This window comes from Lampetra fluviatilis, chromosome 39, assembly GCF_964198595.1.
Source record: "Lampetra fluviatilis chromosome 39, kcLamFluv1.1, whole genome shotgun sequence".
In the NCBI taxonomy this organism is placed as follows: domain Eukaryota; kingdom Metazoa; phylum Chordata; class Hyperoartia; order Petromyzontiformes; family Petromyzontidae; genus Lampetra; species Lampetra fluviatilis.
The window spans coordinates 6,051,143-6,069,744 of NC_136313.1; the positions used below are offsets into that span (position 1 = coordinate 6,051,143).

Genomic DNA, 18,602 nt, shown 5'->3' on the forward strand with positions numbered 1-18,602 from the left:
ATCTGTGAAATTTTAACCGGTCCTTGGCCAAAGTGGTGAAGGATGGTTAAACAGCCTTCATGACCCATTCGAAAAAAATTATCAAATTCTTTCATGTAATTATTCTTGATGTTAACTCCAGAACTGATAGGTATATTGCCACATGTGCATTTTGTAAAACAAATAGGTATGCGAAAGCAGGCCAAACATTTCCAACTTGTTTTTTGCCCGTCCAAGGACGGGTGTATTTCCGTAAATCTGAAACTTGCAAGCGAAAAGCAGACCGCGACGTGATATTCATTGCATCAATTCGTGTGCAATTTGGAAGGCCGCGGTGACACAGACTTATTTCATTTAACAGTTATAACACCATATTCATCATGACGTCCTTTTTACTTCTATGTCTCAATAGCGTTACGGAGATCGCGTGACGTGAGGATTCTGCCTTTGTAGTGAGGGTTGTAAGTTGACGCTGAGGAGGGGGGAGGAGGCGCCTCGCCCCCCATGTAGAGTGACGTCACCCGCTAATTACTAATAGAGGGGTTATTATGTTTAATTTGTATTATTTTATTACTTCCCTTCTACGTGACTTTACCGAAAGAACCAAGAAGATAGGGGTGTCCATTTGGAGGTTGTCACCTCTTCATGATTATTAATGAGGGAGCTGTTCGATGTGGAGTGACATCACCTGCTCATGGTTATTAATGAGGGCGGAGGGGGTGCAACATGTGGAGTGACGTCACCCGCTCATGATTATAAATGACGGAGGATCCATGTGGAGGACGTCACCTGTTCATGATTATTAATTAGGGGGGCTGGCCGACGTGGAGTGCCGTCACGCGAGGGACACACAGACATTCTTGACTCATTACAGCAGTAAATAGTCTACCGATGGAAACTGTCTGTTCTGGCTAAATACATCATCAAAAAATAATGACCTTTCCCATTAGTGCTCCTGCAAGCAATTTTTTGCATGTTATAAACCTTTAATGTGACTAAAAAATATTGTTTTTCATTATTATCGGGGGATAGCGCGAACGCAGTCCCCCAGTACCACAAATTACACAGTCGAGTTTCCCGCATTTGGGGAAATCGCAGGGGTCAACCCACCCGCAGTGCAATGGATGAGCCTCGCCCTGGGAGGACCACCTAAGTGATCATGGTGCCTCCCCTGTCAGGTAAGTATGAGTTGGGTTGCTCCAACTATCCCTATACGAACCAGAACCCTGCACTTTTACTCTATGGGCCCTTCAAAAGTTTTTACGTATTTTATGGTTCTTTCGGTAAAGAACCATCGAATTTTAATTCCTGCAGTCAGAAAAGTTTTAAGACCAGCGTCTACGTGGCTGTAATAAAAATAATAATAAATGAATGGATGTTATATATGAAAACTATATGAATGAAACTATAATTTGTAAACGAAATTAAAATCTTTTTTATTATTATTAAACACTTAACTGACGGTCAGGTTTTTGAGCAAAGACTCTAAAATGTATTCTGGGTTGTGTATATCTCACCTCTGGTTCTGTAAGTTTTGTTGGGCGATGAGAATCCTGGCCACACCTATCACCATAATCTGTGAAATTATAACCGGTCTCTGGCCAAAGTGCCGAAGTATGGTTAAACAGCCTCCATGACCCATACGTAAAAAAATATCATTTTCTTTCATAACACGTTCCTTCGGAGTGGGCAGGTAGGAACTTGGTTGGGCAGCGTATTCGTGCACGACAGACAGACAAATAATTCCTGGTGGGGAGTGTGGAACCTGTTGTTCCTACCTGTGTACAAGATAACTTGACTTGAGGTAGCCAGGCAGACAGCCAGGTAGCCAGCCCCCTTAACTATCGGCCCCTCCCCCTTGCTTAGGCACCTCCCCCTCCCCCTTCGGCCCCTCCCCTGACCACCCCCCCATATCCTTAGGCCCCTCCCCTGACCCCCCCTCCCTTAGGCCCCTCCTCTGATCCCCCCCCCCCCTCAGGCTCCTCTCATTACTCCCCCCTTCCTTAGGCCCCTCCCCTGTCCCTCCTCCATTAGGCACCTCCCCTGTCCGTACCCGGCAGTAGGTCTCCACCAATCAAAGAGCTGTTTGTAAGGTCTCCACCAATCAAAGAGCTGTGTGTATTATATATTTATTTATGCACGACAGACAGACAGACAGTCAGACAGACAGACAATAAATCCCTGGTGGGCAGTGTGGAACATTGTTCCTACCTGTATAATCATTCCTGATGTTAACTCCACAACTGATAGGTATATTGCCACGTGCATTTTGTAAAACAAATAGGTATGCGAAAGCAGGCCAAACATTTCCAACTAGCCTTTGTCCGTCCAAGGATGGGTGTAATTGAATAAATCTGAAACTTGCAAGCGAAATGCAGACCGTGACGTGATATTCATTGCATCAATTCGTGTGCAATTTGTAAGGCCGCGGTGACACAGACCCATTTCATTTAACAGTTATAATACCTTGTTCCTCATGACGTCCTTTTTACTTCTATGTCTCAATAGCGCTACGGAGATCGCGTGACGTGAGGGTTCTGCCTTTATATTGAGGGTTGTAAGTTGACGCTGAGGATGGGGGAGGAGGCGCCTCGCTCCCCCATGTGGAGTGACGTCACCCGCTAATTATTAATGGAGGGGTGTCCTGGAGGACGTCACCTCTTCATGATTTTTAATGAGGGGGGCTGTTCGATGTGAGGTGACATCACCTGCTCATGGTTATTAATGAGGGGGAGGGGGTGCAACATATGGAGTGACGTCACCCGCTAATTATTAACACGTTCCTTCGGAGTGGGCAGGTAGGAACTTGGTTGGACAGCGCATTCGTGCGATCCGTGTCACGCGGCGCAAGCTGCGTGGGGCGGCGCGTCACGTGGTGCTGAGCCTGCCCGAAGCGCTCTATGAAATACAAATCGAGGGCGTGGCCATGCACGACAGACAGACAAATAATCCCTGGTGGGCAGTGTGTAACTGTTGTTCCTACCTGTAAAATATTAATGGCGGGGTGTCCATTTGGAGGACGTCACCTGTTCATGGTTATTAATGAGGGGGGGGGGGGTGCGAAATGTGAAGTGACGTCACCCGCTCATGGTTATTAATGAGGGTGGATCCATGTGTAGGACGTCACCTGCTCATGATTTTTAATGAGGGGGGCTGGCCGACGCTGGAGTGACGTCACACGAGGGACACAAAGACATTCTTGACTCATTATAGGTTGTAACGAGTTTAACGATGGCAATGGTTTGTTCTGGCTAAATGCATTCTCAAAAAATAATGACCTTCCCCATTCGTGCTCCTGCAAGCAATTTTTTGCATGTTATAAACCTTTAATGTGACTAAAATATCATGATTATTAATGAGGGGGGCTGGCCGACGTGGAGTGACGTCACACGAGGTACACACAGACATTCATAGCTAATGAAAGTAGTAAATAGTTTAACGATGGCAATGGTTTGTTTTGCCAAACTGCATTCACAAAAAATAATGACCTTCCCCATTATAATGCTCCTGCAAGCAATCTTTTTGCATGTTATAAACCTTTAATGTGACTCAAAAATATTGTTTTTTATTATTATCGGGGGATAGCGCGAACGCAGTCCCTCAGTATCACAAATTACACAGTCGAGTTTCCCGCATTTGGGGAAATCGCAGAGGTCAACCCACCCGCAGTGCAATGGATGAGCCTCGCCCTGGGAGGACCACCTAAGTGATCATGGTGCCTCCCCTGTCAGGTAAGTATGAGTTGGGTTGCTCCCACTATCCCTATACGAACCAGAACTCTGCACCTTTACTCTATGGGCCATTCAAAGGCTTTAACGTATTCTATGGTTCTTTTGGTAAAGAACCAGAAATATTAATTCCTGCATTCACGAAAGTCATAAGCCCAGCTTCTATGTGGCTGTAATTAAAAAAAAGTGTAATAAATGAATGGATGTTATATATGAAAACTATTTGAATAAAACTCGAATTTGTAAACGAAATTAAACTTCTTTTTTATTATAATTAAACACTTAACTGATGGTCAGGTTTTTGAGCAAAGATCCTAAAATGTATTCTGGGTAATGTACATCTCACCTCTGGTTCTATAAGTTTTGTTGGGCGATGAAAATCCTGGCCACACCTATCACCATAATCTGTGAAATTTTAACCGGTCCTTGGCCAAAGTGGCGAAGGATGGTTAAACAGCCTTCATGACCCATACGAAAAAAATTATCAAATTCTTTCATGTAATTATTCTTGATGTTAACTCCAGAACTGATAGGTATATTGCCACATGTGCATTTTGTAAAACAAATAGGTATGCGAAAGCAGGCCAAACATTTCCAACTTGTTTTTTGCCCGTCCAAGGACGGGTGTATTTCCGTAAATCTGAAACTTGCAAGCGAAAATCAGACCGCGACGTGATATTCATTGCATCAATTCGTGTGCAATTTGGAAGGCCGCGGTGACACAGACTTATTTCATTTAACAGTTATAACACCATATTCATCATGACGTCCTTTTTACTTCTATGTCTCAATAGCGTTACGGAGATCGCGTGACGTGAGGGTTCTGCCTTTGTAGTGAGGGTTGTAAGTTGACGCTGAGGAGGGGGGAGGAGGCGCCTCGCCCCCAATGTAGAGTGACGTCACCCGCTAATTAATAATAGAGGGGTTATTATGTTTAATTTGTATTATTGTATTACTTCCCTTCTACGTGACTTTACCGAAAGAACCAAGAAGATAGGGGTGTCCATTTGGAGGAAGTCACCTCTTCATGATTATTAATGAGGGAGCTGTTCGATGTGGAGTGACATCACCTGCTCATGGTTATTAATGAGGGGGGAGGGGGTGCAACATGTGGAGTGACGTCACCCGCTCATGATTATAAATGACGGAGGATCCATGTGGAGGACGTCACCTGTTCATGATTATTAATTAGGGGGGCTGGCCGACGTGGAGTGCCGTCACGCGAGGGACACACAGACATTCTTGACTCATTACAGCAGTAAATAGTCTACCGATGGCAACTGTCTGTTCTGGCTAAATGCATCATCAAAAAATAATGACCTTTCCCATTAGTGCTCCTGCATGCAATTTTTTGCATGTTATAAACCTTTAATGTGACTAAAAAATATTGTTTTTCATTATTATCGGGGGATAGCGCGAACGCAGTCCCCCAGTACCACAAATTACACAGTCGAGTTTCCCGCATTTGGGGAAATCGCAGGGGTCAACCCACCCGCAGTGCAATGGATGAGCCTCGCCCTGGGAGGACCACCTAAGTGATCATGGTGCCTCCCCTGTCAGGTAAGTATGAGTTGGGTTGCACCAACTATCCCTATACGAACCAGAACCCTGCACTTTTACTCTATGGGCCCTTCAAACGTTTTTACGTATTTTATGGTTCTTTCGGTAAAGAACCATAGAATTTTAATTCCTGCAGTCAGAAAAGTTTTAAGACCAGCGTCTACGTGGCTGTAATAAAAATAATAATAAATGAATGGATGTTATATATGAAAACTATATGAATGAAACTATAATTTGTAAACGAAATTAAAATCTTTTTTATTATTATTAAACACTTAACTGACGGTCAGGTTTTTGAGCAAAGACTCTAAAATGTATTCTGGGTTGTGTATATCTCACCTCTGGTTCTGTAAGTTTTGTTGGGCGATGAGAATCCTGGCCACACCTATCACCATAATCTGTGAAATTATAACCGGTCCCTGGCCAAAGTGCCGAAGTATGGATAAACAGCCTCCATGACCCATACGTAAAACATTATCATTTTCTTTCATAACACGTTCCTTCGGAGTGGGCAGGTAGGAACTTGGTTGGACAGCGTATTCGTGCACGACAGACAGACAAATAATTCCTGGTGGGGAGTGTGGAACCTGTTGTTCCTACCTGTGTACAAGATAACTTGACTTGAGGTAGCCAGGCAGACAGCCAGGTAGCCAGCCCCCTTAACTATCGGCCCCTCCCCCTTGCTTAGGCACCTTCCCCTCCCCCCTTCGGCCCCTCCCCTGACCACCCCCCCATATCCTTAGGCCCCTCCCCTGACCCTCCCCTCTCTTAGGCCCCTCCTCTGATCCCCCACCCCTCAGGCTCCTCTCATTACTCCCCCCTTCCTTAGGCCCCTCCCCTGTCCCTCCTCCCTTAGGCACCTCCCCTCTCCGTACCCGGCAGTAGGTCTCCACCAATCAAAGAGCTGTTTGTAAGGTCTCCACCAATCAAAGAGCTGTGTGTATTATATATTTATTTATGCACGACAGACAGACAGACAGTCAGACAGACAGACAATAAATCCCTGGTGGGCAGTGTGGAACATTGTTCCTACCTGTATAATCATTCCTGATGTTAACTCCACAACTGATAGGTATATTGCCACGTGCATTTTGTAAAACAAATAGGTATGCGAAAGCAGGCCAAACATTTCCAACTAGCCTTTGTCCGTCCAAGGATGGGTGTAATTGAGTAAATCTGAAACTTGCAAGCGAAATGCAGACCGTGACGTGATATTCATTGCATAAATTCGTGTGCAATTTGTAAGGCCGCGGTGACACAGACTTATTTCATTTAACAGTTATAACACCTTGTTCCTCATGACGTCCTTTTTACTTCTATGTCTCAATAGCGCTACGGAGATCGCGTGACGTGAGGGTTCTGCCTTTATATTGAGGGTTGTAAGTTGACGCTGAGGATGGGGGAGGAGGCGCCTCGCTCCCCCATGTGGAGTGACGTCACCCGCTAATTATTAATGGAGGGGTGTCCTGGAGGACGTCACCTCTTCATGATTTTTAATGAGGGGGGCTGTTCGATGTGAGGTGACATCACCTGCTCATGGTTATTAATGAGGGGGAGGGGGTGCAACTTATGGAGTGACGTCACCCGCTAATTATTAACACGTTCCTTCGGAGTGGGCAGGTAGGAACTTGGTTGAACAGCGCATTCGTGCGATCCGTGTCACGCGGCGCAAGCTGCGTGGGGCGGCGCGTCACGTGGTGCTGAGCCTGCCCGAAGCGCTCTATGAAATACAAATCGAGGGCACGACAGACAGACAAATAATCCCTGGTGGGCAGTGTGTAACTGTTGCTCCTACCTGTAAAATATTAATGGCGGGGTGTCCATTTGGAGGACGTCACCTGTTCATGATTATTAATGAGGGGGGGGGGGGTGCGAAATGTGAAGTGACGTCACCCGCTCATGGTTATTAATGAGGGTGGATCCATGTGTAGGACGTCACCTGCTCATGATTTTTAATGAGGGGGGCTGGCCGACGCTGGAGTGACGTCACACGAGGGACACAAAGACATTCTTGACTCATTATAGGTAGTAACGAGTTTAACGATGGCAATGGTTTGTTCTGGCTAAATGCATTCTCAAAAAATAATGACCTTCCCCATTCGTGCTCCTGCAAGCAATTTTTTGCATGTTATAAACCTTTAATGTGACTAAAATATCATGATTATTAATGAGGGGGGCTGGCCGACGTGGAGTGACGTCACACGAGGTACACACAGACATTCATAGCTAATTAAAGTAGTAAATAGTTTAACGATGGCAATGGTTTGTTTTGCCAAACTGCATTCACAAAAAATAATGACCTTCCCCATTATAATGCTCCTGCAAGCAATCTTTTTGCATGTTATAAACCTTTAATGTGACTCAAAAATATTGTTTTTTATTATTATCGGGGGATAGCGCGAACGCAGTCCCCCAGTATCACAAATTACACAGTCGAGTTTCCCGCATTTGGGGAAATCGCAGAGGTCAACCCACCCGCAGTGCAATGGATGAGCCTCGCCCTGGGAGGACCACCTAAGTGATCATGGTGCCTCCCCTGTCAGGTAAGTATGAGTTGGGTTGCTCCCACTATCCCTATACGAACCAGAACTCTGCACCTTTACTCTATGGGCCATTCAAAGGCTTTAACGTATTCTATGGTTCTTTTGGTAAAGAACCAGAAATATTAATTCCTGCATTCACGAAAGTCATAAGCCCAGCTTCTATGTGGCTGTAATTAAAAAAAAGTGTAATAAATGAATGGATGTTATATATGAAAACTATTTGAATAAAACTCGAATTTGTAAACGAAATGAAACTTCTTTTTTATTATAATTAAACACTTAACTGATGGTCAGGTTTTTGAGCAAAGATCCTAAAATGTATTCTGGGTAATGTACATCTCACCTCTGGTTCTATAACACCATATTCATCATGACGTCCTTTTTACTTCTATGTCTCAATAGCGTTACGGAGATCGCGTGACGTGAGGGTTCTGCCTTTGTAGTGAGGGTTGTAAGTTGACGCTGAGGAGGGGGGAGGAGGCGCCTCGCCCCCAATGTAGAGTGACGTCACCCGCTAATTAATAATAGAGGGGTTATTATGTTTAATTTGTATTATTGTATTACTTCCCTTCTACGTGACTTTACCGAAAGAACCAAGAAGATAGGGGTGTCCATTTGGAGGAAGTCACCTCTTCATGATTATTAATGAGGGAGCTGTTCGATGTGGAGTGACATCACCTGCTCATGGTTATTAATGAGGGGGGAGGGGGTGCAACATGTGGAGTGACGTCACCCGCTCATGATTATAAATGACGGAGGATCCATGTGGAGGACGTCACCTGTTCATGATTATTAATTAGGGGGGCTGGCCGACGTGGAGTGCCGTCACGCGAGGGACACACAGACATTCTTGACTCATTACAGCAGTAAATAGTCTACCGATGGCAACTGTCTGTTCTGGCTAAAAGCATCATCAAAAAATAATGACCTTTCCCATTAGTGCTCCTGCATGCAATTTTTTGCATGTTATAAACCTTTAATGTGACTAAAAAATATTGTTTTTCATTATTATCGGGGGATAGCGCGAACGCAGTCCCCCAGTACCACAAATTACACAGTCGAGTTTCCCGCATTTGGGGAAATCGCAGGGGTCAACCCACCCGCAGTGCAATGGATGAGCCTCGCCCTGGGAGGACCACCTAAGTGATCATGGTGCCTCCCCTGTCAGGTAAGTATGAGTTGGGTTGCACCAACTATCCCTATACGAACCAGAACCCTGCACTTTTACTCTATGGGCCCTTCAAACGTTTTTACGTATTTTATGGTTCTTTCGGTAAAGAACCATAGAATTTTAATTCCTGCAGTCAGAAAAGTTTTAAGACCAGCGTCTACGTGGCTGTAATAAAAATAATAATAAATGAATGGATGTTATATATGAAAACTATATGAATGAAACTATAATTTGTAAACGAAATTAAAATCTTTTTTATTATTATTAAACACTTAACTGACGGTCAGGTTTTTGAGCAAAGACTCTAAAATGTATTCTGGGTTGTGTATATCTCACCTCTGGTTCTGTAAGTTTTGTTGGGCGATGAGAATCCTGGCCACACCTATCACCATAATCTGTGAAATTATAACCGGTCCCTGGCCAAAGTGCCGAAGTATGGATAAACAGCCTCCATGACCCATACGTAAAACATTATCATTTTCTTTCATAACACGTTCCTTCGGAGTGGGCAGGTAGGAACTTGGTTGGACAGCGTATTCGTGCACGACAGACAGACAAATAATTCCTGGTGGGGAGTGTGGAACCTGTTGTTCCTACCTGTGTACAAGATAACTTGACTTGAGGTAGCCAGGCAGACAGCCAGGTAGCCAGCCCCCTTAACTATCGGCCCCTCCCCCTTGCTTAGGCACCTTCCCCTCCCCCCTTCGGCCCCTCCCCTGACCACCCCCCCATATCCTTAGGCCCCTCCCCTGACCCTCCCCTCTCTTAGGCCCCTCCTCTGATCCCCCACCCCTCAGGCTCCTCTCATTACTCCCCCCTTCCTTAGGCCCCTCCCCTGTCCCTCCTCCCTTAGGCACCTCCCCTCTCCGTACCCGGCAGTAGGTCTCCACCAATCAAAGAGCTGTTTGTAAGGTCTCCACCAATCAAAGAGCTGTGTGTATTATATATTTATTTATGCACGACAGACAGACAGACAGTCAGACAGACAGACAATAAATCCCTGGTGGGCAGTGTGGAACATTGTTCCTACCTGTATAATCATTCCTGATGTTAACTCCACAACTGATAGGTATATTGCCACGTGCATTTTGTAAAACAAATAGGTATGCGAAAGCAGGCCAAACATTTCCAACTAGCCTTTGTCCGTCCAAGGATGGGTGTAATTGAGTAAATCTGAAACTTGCAAGCGAAATGCAGACCGTGACGTGATATTCATTGCATAAATTCGTGTGCAATTTGTAAGGCCGCGGTGACACAGACTTATTTCATTTAACAGTTATAACACCTTGTTCCTCATGACGTCCTTTTTACTTCTATGTCTCAATAGCGCTACGGAGATCGCGTGACGTGAGGGTTCTGCCTTTATATTGAGGGTTGTAAGTTGACGCTGAGGATGGGGGAGGAGGCGCCTCGCTCCCCCATGTGGAGTGACGTCACCCGCTAATTATTAATGGAGGGGTGTCCTGGAGGACGTCACCTCTTCATGATTTTTAATGAGGGGGGCTGTTCGATGTGAGGTGACATCACCTGCTCATGGTTATTAATGAGGGGGAGGGGGTGCAACTTATGGAGTGACGTCACCCGCTAATTATTAACACGTTCCTTCGGAGTGGGCAGGTAGGAACTTGGTTGAACAGCGCATTCGTGCGATCCGTGTCACGCGGCGCAAGCTGCGTGGGGCGGCGCGTCACGTGGTGCTGAGCCTGCCCGAAGCGCTCTATGAAATACAAATCGAGGGCGTGGCCATGCACGACAGACAGACAAATAATCCCTGGTGGGCAGTGTGTAACTGTTGCTCCTACCTGTAAAATATTAATGGCGGGGTGTCCATTTGGAGGACGTCACCTGTTCATGATTATTAATGAGGGGGGGGGGTGCGAAATGTGAAGTGACGTCACCCGCTCATGGTTATTAATGAGGGTGGATCCATGTGTAGGACGTCACCTGCTCATGATTTTTAATGAGGGGGGCTGGCCGACGCTGGAGTGACGTCACACGAGGGACACAAAGACATTCTTGACTCATTATAGGTAGTAACGAGTTTAACGATGGCAATGGTTTGTTCTGGCTAAATGCATTCTCAAAAAATAATGACCTTCCCCATTCGTGCTCCTGCAAGCAATTTTTTGCATGTTATAAACCTTTAATGTGACTAAAATATCATGATTATTAATGAGGGGGGCTGGCCGACGTGGAGTGACGTCACACGAGGTACACACAGACATTCATAGCTAATTAAAGTAGTAAATAGTTTAACGATGGCAATGGTTTGTTTTGCCAAACTGCATTCACAAAAAATAATGACCTTCCCCATTATAATGCTCCTGCAAGCAATCTTTTTGCATGTTATAAACCTTTAATGTGACTCAAAAATATTGTTTTTTATTATTATCGGGGGATAGCGCGAACGCAGTCCCCCAGTATCACAAATTACACAGTCGAGTTTCCCGCATTTGGGGAAATCGCAGAGGTCAACCCACCCGCAGTGCAATGGATGAGCCTCGCCCTGGGAGGACCACCTAAGTGATCATGGTGCCTCCCCTGTCAGGTAAGTATGAGTTGGGTTGCTCCCACTATCCCTATACGAACCAGAACTCTGCACCTTTACTCTATGGGCCATTCAAAGGCTTTAACGTATTCTATGGTTCTTTTGGTAAAGAACCAGAAATATTAATTCCTGCATTCACGAAAGTCATAAGCCCAGCTTCTATGTGGCTGTAATTAAAAAAAAGTGTAATAAATGAATGGATGTTATATATGAAAACTATTTGAATAAAACTCGAATTTGTAAACGAAATGAAACTTCTTTTTTATCATAATTAAACACTTAACTGATGGTCAGGTTTTTGAGCAAAGATCCTAAAATGTATTCTGGGTAATGTACATCTCACCTCTGGTTCTATAAGTTTTGTCGGGCGATGAAAATCCTGGCCACACCTATCACCATAATCTGTGAAATTTTAACCGGTCCTTGGCCAAAGTGACGAAGGATGGTTAAACAGCCTTCATGACCCATACGAAAAAAATTATCAAATTCTTTCATGTAATTATTCTTGATGTTAACTCCAGAACTGATAGGTATATTGCCACATGTGCATTTTGTAAAACAAATAGGTATGCGAAAGCAGGCCAAACATTTCCAACTTGTTTTTTGCCCGTCCAAGGACGGGTGTATTTCCGTAAATCTGAAACTTGCAAGCGAAAAGCAGACCGCGACGTGATATTCATTGCATCAATTCGTGTGCAATTTGGAAGGCCGCGGTGACACAGACTTATTTCATTTAACAGTTATAACACCATATTCATCATGACGTCCTTTTTACTTCTATGTCTCAATAGCGTTACGGAGATCGCGTGACGTGAGGGTTCTGCCTTTGTAGTGAGGGTTGTAAGTTGACGCTGAGGAGGGGGGAGGAGGCGCCTCGCCCCCCATGTAGAGTGACGTCACCCGCTAATTAATAATAGAGGGGTTATTATGTTTAATTTGTATTATTGTATTACTTCCCTTCTACGTGACTTTACCGAAAGAACCAAGAAGATAGGGGTGTCCATTTGGAGGAAGTCACCTCTTCATGATTATTAATGAGGGAGCTGTTCGATGTGGAGTGACATCACCTGCTCATGGTTATTAATGAGGGGGGAGGGGGTGCAACATGTGGAGTGACGTCACCCGCTCATGATTATAAATGACGGAGGATCCATGTGGAGGACGTCACCTGTTCATGATTATTAATTAGGGGGGCTGGCCGACGTGGAGTGCCGTCACGCGAGGGACACACAGACATTCTTGACTCATTACAGCAGTAAATAGTCTACCGATGGCAACTGTCTGTTCTGGCTAAATGCATCATCAAAAAATAATGACCTTTCCCATTAGTGCTCCTGCATGCAATTTTTTGCATGTTATAAACCTTTAATGTGACTAAAAAATATTGTTTTTCATTATTATCGGGGGATAGCGCGAACGCAGTCCCCCAGTACCACAAATTACACAGTCGAGTTTCCCGCATTTGGGGAAATCGCAGGGGTCAACCCACCCGCAGTGCAATGGATGAGCCTCGCCCTGGGAGGACCACCTAAGTGATCATGGTGCCTCCCCTGTCAGGTAAGTATGAGTTGGGTTGCTCCAACTATCCCTATACGAACCAGAACCCTGCACTTTTACTCTATGGGCCCTTCAAAAGTTTTTACGTATTTTATGGTTCTTTCGGTAAAGAACCATAGAATTTTAATTCCTGCAGTCAGAAAAGTTTTAAGACCAGCGTCTACGTGGCTGTAATAAAAATAATAATAAATGAATGGATGTTATATATGAAAACTATATGAATGAAACTATAATTTGTAAACGAAATTAAAATCTTTTTTATTATTATTAAACACTTAACTGACGGTCAGGTTTTTGAGCAAAGACTCTAAAATGTATTCTGGGTTGTGTATATCTCACCTCTGGTTCTGTAAGTTTTGTTGGGCGATGAGAATCCTGGCCACACCTATCACCATAATCTGTGAAATTATAACCGGTCCCTGGCCAAAGTGCCGAAGTATGGATAAACAGCCTCCATGACCCATACGTAAAACATTATCATTTTCTTTCATAACACGTTCCTTCGGAGTGGGCAGGTAGGAACTTGGTTGGACAGCGTATTCGTGCACGACAGACAGACAAATAATTCCTGGTGGGGAGTGTGGAACCTGTTGTTCCTACCTGTGTACAAGATAACTTGACTTGAGGTAGCCAGGCAGACAGCCAGGTAGCCAGCCCCCTTAACTATCGGCCCCTCCCCCTTGCTTAGGCACCTCCCCCTCCCCCCTTCGGCCCCTCCCCTGACCACCCCCCCATATCCTTAGGCCCCTCCCCTGACCCTCCCCTCCCTTAGGCCCCTCATCTGATCCCCCACCCCTCAGGCTCCTCTCATTACTCCCCCCTTCCTTAGGCCCCTCCCCTGTCCCTCCTCCCTTAGGCACCTCCCCTCTCCGTACCCGGCAGTAGGTCTCCACCAATCAAAGAGCTGTTTGTAAGGTCTCCACCAATCAAAGAGCTGTGTGTATTATATATTTATTTATGCACGACAGACAGACAGACAGTCAGACAGACAGACAATAAATCCCTGGTGGGCAGTGTGGAACATTGTTCCTACCTGTATAATCATTCCTGATGTTAACTCCACAACTGATAGGTATATTGCCACGTGCATTTTGTAAAACAAATAGGTATGCGAAAGCAGGCCAAACATTTCCAACTAGCCTTTGTCCGTCCAAGGATGGGTGTAATTGAGTAAATCTGAAACTTGCAAGCGAAATGCAGACCGTGACGTGATATTCATTGCATAAATTCGTGTGCAATTTGTAAGGCCGCGGTGACACAGACTTATTTCATTTAACAGTTATAACACCTTGTTCCTCATGACGTCCTTTTTACTTCTATGTCTCAATAGCGCTACGGAGATCGCGTGACGTGAGGGTTCTGCCTTTATATTGAGGGTTGTAAGTTGACGCTGAGGATGGGGGAGGAGGCGCCTCGCTCCCCCATGTGGAGTGACGTCACCCGCTAATTATTAATGGAGGGGTGTCCTGGAGGACGTCACCTCTTCATGATTTTTAATGAGGGGGGCTGTTCGATGTGAGGTGACATCACCTGCTCATGGTTATTAATGAGGGGGAGGGGGTGCAACTTATGGAGTGACGTCACCCGCTAATTATTAACACGTTCCTTCGGAGTGGGCAGGTAGGAACTTGGTTGAACAGCGCATTCGTGCGATCCGTGTCACGCGGCGCAAGCTGCGTGGGGCGGCGCGTCACGTGGTGCTGAGCCTGCCCGAAGCGCTCTATGAAATACAAATCGAGGGCGTGGCCATGCACGACAGACAGACAAATAATCCCTGGTGGGCAGTGTGTAACTGTTGCTCCTACCTGTAAAATATTAATGGCGGGGTGTCCATTTGGAGGACGTCACCTGTTCATGATTATTAATGAGGGGGGGGGGTGCGAAATGTGAAGTGACGTCACCCGCTCATGGTTATTAATGAGGGTGGATCCATGTGTAGGACGTCACCTGCTCATGATTTTTAATGAGGGGGGCTGGCCGACGCTGGAGTGACGTCACACGAGGGACACAAAGACATTCTTGACTCATTATAGATAGTAACGAGTTTAACGATGGCAATGGTTTGTTCTGGCTAAATGCATTCTCAAAAAATAATGACCTTCCCCATTCGTGCTCCTGCAAGCAATTTTTTGCATGTTATAAACCTTTAATGTGACTAAAATATCATGATTATTAATGAGGGGGGCTGGCCGACGTGGAGTGACGTCACACGAGGGACACACAGACATTCATAGCTAATTAAAGTAGTAAATAGTTTAACGATGGCAATGGTTTGTTTTGCCAAACTGCATTCACAAAAAATAATGACCTTCCCCATTATAATGCTCCTGCAAGCAATCTTTTTGCATGTTATAAACCTTTAATGTGACTCAAAAATATTGTTTTTTATTATTATCGGGGGATAGCGCGAACGCAGTCCCCCAGTATCACAAATTACACAGTCGAGTTTCCCGCATTTGGGGAAATCGCAGAGGTCAACCCACCCGAAGTGCAATGGATGAGCCTCGCCCTGGGAGGACCACCTAAGTGATCATGGTGCCTCCCCTGTCAGGTAAGTATGAGTTGGGTTGCTCCCACTATCCCTATACGAACCAGAACCCTGCACCTTTACTCTATGGGCCATTCAAAGGCTTTAACGTATTCTATGGTTCTTTTGGTAAAGAACCAGAAATATTAATTCCTGCATTCACGAAAGTCATAAGCCCAGCTTCTATGTGGCTGTAATTAAAAAAAGTGTAATAAATGAATGGATGTTATATATGAAAACTATATGAATAAAACTCGAATTTGTAAACGAAATTAAACTTCTTTTTTATTATAATTAAACACTTAACTGACGGTCAGGTTTTTGAGCAAAGATCCTAAAATGTATTCTGGGTAATGTATAGCTCACCTCTGGTTCTATAAGTTTTGTCGGGCGATGAAAATCCTGGCCACACCTATCACCATAATCTGTGAAATTTTAACCGGTCCTTGGCCAAAGTGGCGAAGTATGGTTAAACAGCCTTCATGACCCATACGAAAAAAATTATCAAATTCTTTCATGTAATTATTCTTGATGTTAACTCCAGAACTGATAGGTATATTGCCACATGTGCATTTTGTAAAACAAATAGGTATGCGAAAGCAGGCCAAACATTTCCAACTTGTTTTTTGCCCGTCCAAGGACGGGTGTATTTCCGTAAATCTGAAACTTGCAAGCGAAAAGCAGACCGCGACGTGATATTCATTGCATCAATTCGTGTGCAATTTGTAAGGCCGCGGTGACACAGACTTATTTCATTTAACAGTTATAACACCATATTCATCATGACGTCCTTTTTACTTCTATGTCTCAATAGCGTTACGGAGATCGCGTGACGTGAGGGTTCTGCCTTTGTAGTGAGGGTTGTAAGTTGACGCTGAGGAGGGGGGAGGAGGCGCCTCGCCCCCCATGTAGAGTGACGTCACCCGCTAATTATTAATGGAGGGGTGTCCTGGAGCACGTCACCTCTTCATGATTTTTAATGAGGGGGGCTGTTCGATGTGGACTGACGTCACCCACTCATGATTATTAATGACGGGGGATCCATGTGTAGGACGTCACCTGGTCATGGTTATTAATGAGGGGGGGGGGGTGCGATATGTGGAGTAACGTCACCTGTTCATGATTATTAATGAGGGGGGCTGGTCGACGTGGAGTGCCGTCACGCGAGGGACACAAAGACATTCATGACTCATTATAGGTAGTAACGAGTTTAACGATGGCAATGGTTTGTTCTGGCTAAATGCATTCTCAAAAAATAATGACCTTCCCCATTCGTGCTCCTGAAAGCAATTTTTTGCATGTTATAAACCTTTAATGTGACTAAAATATCATGATTATTAATGAGGGGGGCTGGCCGACGTGGAGTGACATCACACGAGGGACACACAGACATTCAATGCTCATTAAAGTAGTAAATAGTTTAACGATGGCAATGGTTTGTTTTGGCAAACTGCATTCACAAAAAATAATGACCTTCCCCATTAATGCTCCTGCAAGCAATCTTTTTGCATGTTATAAACCTTTAATGTGACTAAAAATTTTGTTTTTTATTATTATCGAGGGATAGCGCGAACGCAGTCCCCCAGTATCACAAATTACACAGTCGAGTTTCCCGCATTTGGGGAAATCGCAGAGGTCAACCCACCCGCAGTGCAATGGATGAGCCTCGCCCTGGGAGGACCACCTAAATACTCATGGTGCCTCCCCTGTCAGGTAAGTATGAGTTGGGTTGCTCCAACTATCCTTATACCAACCAGAACCCTGCACCTTTACTCTATGGGCCCTTCAAAAGTTTTAACGTATTTTATGGTTCTTTCGGTAAAGAACCATATAATATGAATTCCTGCAGTCACGAAGGTTTTAAGACCAGCTTCTACGTGGCTGTAATAAAAAAAAAGTTTAATAAATGAATGGATGTTATATATGAAAACTATATGAATGAAACTCAAATTTGTAAACACGACAGACAGACAAATAATCCCTGGTGGGCAGTGTGGAACTGTTGTTCCTTTTCTTAGGTTTTTTCGGTAAAGTCACGTAGGTAAAACATTAAAATAAATGAAAGTAAAATAAAATAAAAATCACGACGTTTCGGAGGCAACACAAGTCTCCGTCATCAGGTGGGACCGTCACAGCCAGATTTGCTGCATCAAGTGTTCCTTGTTCCTACCTGTAAAATATTAATGGAGGGGTGTCCATTTGGAGGACTTCACCTGTTCATGATTATTAATGAGTGTGGGAGGGTGCGACATGTGGAGTGACGTCACCTGCTCATGATTATTAATGAGGGGGGCTGGCCGACGTGGAGTGCCGTCACGCGGAGGGATACAAAGACATTCTTGACTCATTATCGTAGTAACTCGTTTAACGATGGCAGCGGTTTGTTCTGGCTAAATGCATTATCAAAAAATAATGACCTTCACCATTAGTGCTCCTGCAAGCAATTTATTGCATGTTATAAACCTTTAATGTGACTAAAAAATATTGTATTCTTAGGTTCTTTCGGTAAAGTCACGTAGGTAAAAAAAATTAATTAATTAAAGTAAAATAAAAAATAAAAATAAAAATCACGACGTTTCGGAGGCAACACAAGCTTCCGTCTTCAGGTGGATCCGTCACAGCACGACAGCTGTATCAAGTAAATGAGATATTACAAGAGATACCACTCCGTATATATAATGGTTGAGGGGGGGGGGGCCAGGAACGGCCCACTTTTTATTATTATGATAAGGTGCGGCTTGAGACTACGGCTGGACTGTATAACAAATGACTGAGCCTTTATTATGGTGAGCTGCGGCTTGAGACTACGGCTGGACTGTATAACAAATGACTGAGCCTTTATTATGGTGAGGTGCGGCTTGAGACTACGGCTCACCATAATAAAGGCTCCGTCATTTGTTATACAGTCCAGCCGTAGTCTCAAGCCGCACCTTACCATAATAATAACAAGTAAACCCATAAAAACAAAGTTTTTCACTCTAAATCCTTT

General features: G+C 44.6%; 9 non-coding genes across 9 annotated transcripts; all 9 read right to left on the reverse strand.

Moving 5' to 3' along the window:
• Window positions 1-1,001: 1,001 nt before the first annotated feature.
• On the reverse strand, window positions 1,002-1,165 carry LOC144946061 (U1 spliceosomal RNA). The gene has a single exon (XR_013639755.1). It is a non-coding gene; the product is annotated as a U1 spliceosomal RNA (small nuclear RNA).
• Window positions 1,166-3,554: 2,389 nt separating this feature from the next.
• On the reverse strand, window positions 3,555-3,718 carry LOC144946079 (U1 spliceosomal RNA). The gene has a single exon (XR_013639772.1). It is a non-coding gene; the product is annotated as a U1 spliceosomal RNA (small nuclear RNA).
• Window positions 3,719-5,111: 1,393 nt separating this feature from the next.
• On the reverse strand, window positions 5,112-5,275 carry LOC144946062 (U1 spliceosomal RNA). Its single transcript, XR_013639756.1, has one exon. It is a non-coding gene; the product is annotated as a U1 spliceosomal RNA (small nuclear RNA).
• Window positions 5,276-7,654: 2,379 nt separating this feature from the next.
• On the reverse strand, window positions 7,655-7,818 carry LOC144946071 (U1 spliceosomal RNA). The gene has a single exon (XR_013639764.1). It is a non-coding gene; the product is annotated as a U1 spliceosomal RNA (small nuclear RNA).
• Window positions 7,819-8,822: 1,004 nt separating this feature from the next.
• Window positions 8,823-8,986, reverse strand: LOC144946063 (U1 spliceosomal RNA). Its single transcript, XR_013639757.1, has one exon. It is a non-coding gene; the product is annotated as a U1 spliceosomal RNA (small nuclear RNA).
• Window positions 8,987-11,373: 2,387 nt separating this feature from the next.
• Window positions 11,374-11,537, reverse strand: LOC144946072 (U1 spliceosomal RNA). The gene has a single exon (XR_013639765.1). It is a non-coding gene; the product is annotated as a U1 spliceosomal RNA (small nuclear RNA).
• A 1,393-nt stretch (window positions 11,538-12,930) lies between these two features.
• LOC144946064 (U1 spliceosomal RNA) lies at window positions 12,931-13,094 on the reverse strand. The gene has a single exon (XR_013639758.1). It is a non-coding gene; the product is annotated as a U1 spliceosomal RNA (small nuclear RNA).
• A 2,387-nt stretch (window positions 13,095-15,481) lies between these two features.
• Window positions 15,482-15,645, reverse strand: LOC144946069 (U1 spliceosomal RNA). Its single transcript, XR_013639762.1, has one exon. It is a non-coding gene; the product is annotated as a U1 spliceosomal RNA (small nuclear RNA).
• Window positions 15,646-17,170: 1,525 nt separating this feature from the next.
• LOC144946081 (U1 spliceosomal RNA) lies at window positions 17,171-17,334 on the reverse strand. The gene has a single exon (XR_013639774.1). It is a non-coding gene; the product is annotated as a U1 spliceosomal RNA (small nuclear RNA).
• Window positions 17,335-18,602: the final 1,268 nt, after the last annotated feature.